The sequence below is a fragment of the Poromitra crassiceps genome, assembly GCF_964638095.1.
Source record: "Poromitra crassiceps genome assembly, chromosome: 20".
Lineage (NCBI taxonomy): Eukaryota > Metazoa > Chordata > Actinopteri > Beryciformes > Melamphaidae > Poromitra > Poromitra crassiceps.
In genome coordinates, this window is record NC_139637.1 from 17,631,224 (window position 1) to 17,637,343 (window position 6,120).

At 42.8% G+C, this 6,120-nt stretch overlaps 1 pseudogene across 1 annotated transcript in view; it reads left to right on the plus strand.

Moving 5' to 3' along the window:
- The window catches only part of LOC310794910 (serine/threonine-protein kinase SBK1 pseudogene), an 8,611-nt pseudogene extending 5,050 nt beyond the window's left edge, over positions 1-3,561 (plus strand). Inside the window, exons 3-4 of the transcript XR_014553959.1 lie at positions 1,996-2,198; positions 2,866-3,561. The product of XR_014553959.1 is annotated as a serine/threonine-protein kinase SBK1 pseudogene (transcript). The remainder of the gene's footprint in view (positions 1-1,995; positions 2,199-2,865) is intronic.
- Positions 3,562-6,120: the final 2,559 nt, after the last annotated feature.

Below are 6,120 nucleotides of genomic sequence, written 5' to 3' on the forward strand. Positions count from 1 at the left end.
TACTGCCGCATAGTCTGGACATACGGTAGTCTGGATATAGTCTGGATATAGTCTCTGGACATTCTCCTTAAAGAGTGAGTGCACTGCTAATCCCAGGTGCAGCGATGCTCCGTTTTTGCAGAGTGTTGTATTAAATATGAACTTATGACATAAGCAAGGAAAAGAATTGCAGCAGCTGCATAAAGGCTCTGTCGCGGAGTTTCTTTGACAGGCCGTATGCCTCACTTATAGCTTTTAAAACCCCGGCAGATTTAATCAATGAAGAGTTCTGCTTCGGCAGGTAGCTTTGGAATGTCTCTGCGACACTTGACTTTTCTCAGCGCCTCACTTAACGTCTTGGGAAGGGACTGTGGAGGGAGAGTCTAGCAAGCGAGACTAACACCACACACACAAGTCCCGAAACGGGCTAGATGTATATCGCATTCGCAGCACAACCACCATTTGAGATTTACAAGAGACATCGGTTGTCTCGTCTGCCTGTACGGCGACAGATTTGGTCTCCACTTGCTTCGCTATCTCCTTCCTGTACACTTCGTACATACAGTCTTAACAGCTCATTTTGTACAGTGCTGGATGTCCCTTTGAATACAGGTTGGGGGCGTCATAGTGCCTCTGAAGCCTTGAATCACCCTCACACATCGTCTCCAAAACACATCTGAATATTCCTGGATTCAGTGAGTCTGCCGACTAGTCATGGCCCCACAGTGCTGTGTCACATTTCCCACACAGTTTAATACAGGTTATGATCCAGCTGAGCACGTAGCCTACCTGTTCTCCTCCACCTCTTTATTGTGTTGCTCCAGGGTGTAAGATCTACTCACCCTACCGGTGTCATGTGATGAAGTTAAACTCTCACAACATTTTTTTTCAAAAAGTAAAGCTCATGTTTATGAGAAATGGACCTGTACACTTGAATCCTAATCATTGAATGTTTGTATGATTCATAATTTGTATGTATTGACATTCCCAAGTAAATGTCTGATAACATCAGTAGCTTAGCATGTTAGCTAATGTAAAGCTGTCGGACATTTTAGGCATGCTAATCCGAAGTACAGCCCATCACAATGCGTGCGCGAGGCGATCTTGTAGACGAGCAGATGTTACCGCCACACCGGGTATATGCGCTCGCGCTGTCAATTTGAGCAGCTATGTTCACCCTGGTTAGTTCACCCTTCAAACTTCAAAGTAGTAATAAGCCCAATTTCACAGCATTATCCAGATGGCTCCCGCTGCTCTCATGCTTTGTAATGCTTCCAGAAAGATGTTTCAAATCCTTATAACCCTCCTCGACAAGTACCATCTCTCCACCACCAAACAGCAGGCATGGGAAACAATGCAGGCTAAGCTAACTGTTAGCCATTTCTTCTTGAAAACCACTCCACATTAAACCCGCGGTTAGTTTTACCAGACCAAGGCGTTTCACTTACAACTTCTTCTCCAAAGTCAGGGTATCAAACCTGCAGCTCCAGTAAATCCACTTCGTCCATCATTTTCTCCATCTTCCACTCTGAAGTTCGCTGGTGTAGGTAAACAGTAAACACAAACTCTCGCCGCCTTCTTCATGTCAATGTTGGTGCCGCGAGACAGTGACAGCCAATCAAATCTGATTAAATGAGATTTGACGTGAAATGACGTACCCACGCACTATCAAAGCGGCCGCCAGGCCCGCGATATTTCACCCGGCCACCGTAGGACTTCGGCAGCAGCTAAACTAAAGCTAAACTCCTAAAAACCAATGATATGCAATTTAGGAAGATGCTATATTCGTAGATAATGATAACTTATGGCCGATATTAATCTTTGAGAATTAATAATAACCTCATTTTGCACATTTATTTCTGGTGTGTCTGCAATTCCCTCTGCTGACAGCAGGTGGGGGCTAATGACCAGACGCATAATGTGTCATTATTCTTCTTTCTTTCTTTCTTTCTGTGGATATGCATGCAAAAACTAGTGTGATAATAATAGGCTAAATTAAATATGACTGATACACAGGAACTCCCATGGCCTTGAAAGTGATGCCCAAAGCCTCAACTAAGCTGCAGGGCTTCTTGAGGGAATACTGCATCTCCTTACACCTGTCCTGCCACCCCTGCATCGTGGGCCTCTTTGGCATCGCCTTCCAGTCGAATGAGCACTATGGCTTTGCCCAGGAGCTCGTCATTGGGAGGGACCTGTTTGCTGTCATCCAGCCCAAGGTGAGTCTGTGTGAGTACTAATCATAATGACACACTTGTCTTATACAGTAGTAGTTTATTTTTGTTGTTGGTATGTGGTGCAAATGCAAAATAAATAGGGCCGGGTATATATAGGAACTCAATACTCAATATAATAATTAATATAATAATTAATACAGCATCGACCGAAATAACCCAGTACCAACTAGTAGGCTATTGAAATTTCTCAAACGATACCGGCATTTGATCCTTTTTGTACACCAATGTAGGAAAAATGACTATTTGTATGGTTTTGCTCGCAGCCAATCACTGCAAGCATTCTTCGATTTAATGTGACGTGTGATTGGCCCACTACTACACCAGCTACAACCCATACAGTCTCTATCTTTTGGTGAAGTCGAGCACTGTGTACAGTATGTGACAGAGTTGACCGTTCAGATGCCACTAAAACATTCTTGAATTAGTAGTCTATTCTATTGGTATCGGTATCACTATAAGGGTCCTGGTACTGGTACTGGTTCTGATATCGTCATTTTTTAAACGATACCCAACCCTAATAACAAATCAAACTAGTTGATGATATGAAACCTTGTGATATAAGTGACCTATGACCTCAAGAGGGATGCACATCGATATTCAAGCGCCTTTAGTGTAATGAACCTATCCCTCCCTTGGCCTTTTCTTCCAGGTGGGAATCCCGGAGTCGTCGGTAAAACGTTGTGTCGTCCAGATTGCCAGCGCTTTGGAATTCATCCACAGCCGCGGCCTGGTCCACCGCGACATCAAGCCTGAGAACATCCTCCTGCTCGACAGCCACTGTTGCCGAGTCAAGCTGGCTGACTTCGGCCTGGCCCAGAAGAGAGGCACCCTGATCAGTTTCATCACGGGAACCCTGCCCTACATGGCCCCAGAACTTTGTGCTGTGGCCCTACTGGAGGGCCAGAAAGAAGTGACTGCCCCTCCCCTTAGCGTGGAGCCTAGCCTGGACACCTGGGCCTTCGGGGTGGTCATCTTCTGCATCCTCACGGGCTACTTCCCCTGGGAGCGCTGCATGGCCTCCGACGACTTCTACCAGGAGTTTGCCGACTGGTGCAAAATAGAGGAGCAGCCTAAGGCCGAGGAGGACGTTCCTCCCTTGTGGAGGAGGTTCACCCCAGACGCCATGGAGATGTTTCGGAAGCTCCTGCTTCTGGATGCAGGGACCAGGTACACGGTGGGGGAGGTGAGGGCGTACGTGGAGAAGGACTGGCTAAAGAAGGCCTATGCGAATGGACCGCAGCAGCCAGCGGAGAAAGGAAAAGTCAGCAGCGGCAACACCGCCAGCCCTGCTGCTGCCAGGATGCACCTTGGGCATGAAGAGGTGGAGAAACAGCCCAATATTTAATAACAGAGCTACATGCTGCAGTGTTCTATAATCTATTGTGTCGTAATGCCTTACAGTACTAGCATGCAAACATATACCTGTGTTGTTTACATCATGCAGAAGGGAGCCTGGACTCCTCGGCAGTGTTGGGGGTAACTCATTACAAAAGTAACATATTACATGTAATATATTACTTTTAGCAGTAACTCAGTAATATAACTTATTACTTATAGGATTCCAGTAATATTATACCAGTTACTTTGTCAAGTAACTCAAGTTACAAATTGAGTTAAAAACTATTTTTAATCAAAGCACTTATTTAAAAAAGACAATAATTTCCTAATCAAACTGTGTGTTTTTATGCAAATAACCACTATAGATGATAATAACAAAGGAAAAGAATAACATTTAGAATTTTGGATTGTTCACACTGACTTCAAGGCGGTTGAAATTATTTTTCGGGATGGTTCCCGGGGCGGCCATGTCATTCTGCAGCTGCTGTTCTTTTGGTAAAAGTAATCCAAAAAAGTAGTGTAATAAGTAACAAGTTACTCTACACATAGAGTAATATTGTAAAGTAACTTATTACTTTCAAATGAAAGTAATATGTAGTATATTACATTTTGAAAGTAACTTGCCCAACACTGCTCCTCGCATGCTTGATTTCATAAATGTGTAGGTCTGACATGACTGAAGAGAAGATGATGCTGATGGACCCGGCGTTTTCATCTATGCTTTGGTCTTATTTGAGTCAAACGCAAGGTGTGTTTTCTCGTCGGGTTCTCCAGGGAAAAACAGTGCTGCTCAAATATACACTGAGAGTTACATGCCACTGAATGTCAGTTTCAGCCCCTCTGAGGCTGCTCTGCCTACATACAAAAAATATGTGCTCTATTGTGTGTGAGCCTATACAACACAGTTCTTAAAGCTAATATAATATATTACAATAGCTAGCCTATTGGTGGGAGGATGAGGAGTGTTGCATTTTGCATTGTGAGATATTTGAAAGGGCTCTAATTCTTTTGAGGCTTTCCATTACATTGAGATATAGAATTGAAACTGTTCAGAATATAAGCTGCTGATTGTTTATTAATGTAATTATATATTACCTTTCATTAACTATTGAATATTATACTCAATGCCACTTCCAGGATATTATGATGGTAGATTACTATTATTATTATTGGGGGATGAAGCAGTCATGCTGTTTATTAATTTACTGTATTAAAAAAAAAATGCTTAATACCATCTTGGCATTTGAATGCACGGCATGTTGTCAGTCAGTGTGAAATGGTGAGTCTATTCTTTATGAGTTTAGATGCTGTCAAGCTGGTGCATTTGAACTACCTGTTGTTTAATTTAAATCATACTGATATTCACAACACTTAAAGTTGTATTATTAATGTATGATAGTAATAATCCCCCAAAATGACACTTTTATTACTGCAAAAGTAAAATCTCAATGCATTTTATGATCATTTAAAGCGGTCATTTAATGCTACTAAGAGTGGAATACATTGAGGTTTAGTGATTGACTCAGTGCCACCACAGTCTTTGTAAAGCTTAGCAACGAGAAGATGACCACAATGTTTGCCTTACATGTTAACACAGACCTGTCCACTTCACTGAGTTAACACAGCAAATCAACACAGTCCTATGGCGGCTGTATATTGGTCATCTTTGCTTGCTCAGTGCTTCATAACTCAGCCGGGTCAGTGCTCTGAAGCAAAAACCTGGCCTCAACTGCAAAGCATCTGACATCTGATGGAGAAGCAGAATGATGTGAGATGTAAAGGAAATCAACCAATTTCCTTGCTGGAGTTGTACACTTTTTGTTTTACTTGTAAAAGGAATAAATACAGTATTCATTAAAAGTTCCATAATAATTATTTTAATTAATTAAAAAGACAAATGCGGCAGCAGAATCACCAAGGCAAACCCACTCCAGTCAGCATACCAATTTATCACCGATAAAACATTTGCATTCAATTCACAAAGTTGAAAATCATTGAAATCGAATTAAATACCATTGCTGCACACAGTCCGTGTGACGATTGGCTCGTCTCTGTAAACACTTGTGCTTACTCTATAGGCCACACAAAGTTGTGGTTGTATTTTAAATGTCGTCGTTTATCAAATTGTAAGTATGGTCAAGATGTTGGAGTGGAATAAACATCATGCGCTGTTGGTTTTGTTTCATCCACTCTCTTGGACAGATGTCATCATGTCACATGACCCTCTTTGAAGCCACAGTCACAACCTAAAGTTCTCCCTGTCTCTGCCTCACTCTCTGTTTATCCATCTTCTCACCTACTTCATTGACCTCCTTCAACCTCTTTACATTGAATAATCTCTCGGCATCTGTTGCAGCTGGTCCACACTGGCTGACGTCCAGCTTTTTTTCGGCTGGTCCACACTGACCGACGTCCAGCTTTTGTTCAGCTGGTCCACACTGACCGACGTCCAGCTTTTGTTCAGCTGGTCCACACTGACCGGCGTCCAGTTTTTGTTCAGCTGGTCCACACTGACTGATGTCCAGCTTTTGTCCTGCTAAGGGGTGGCTCTCAGAATGCTACATGC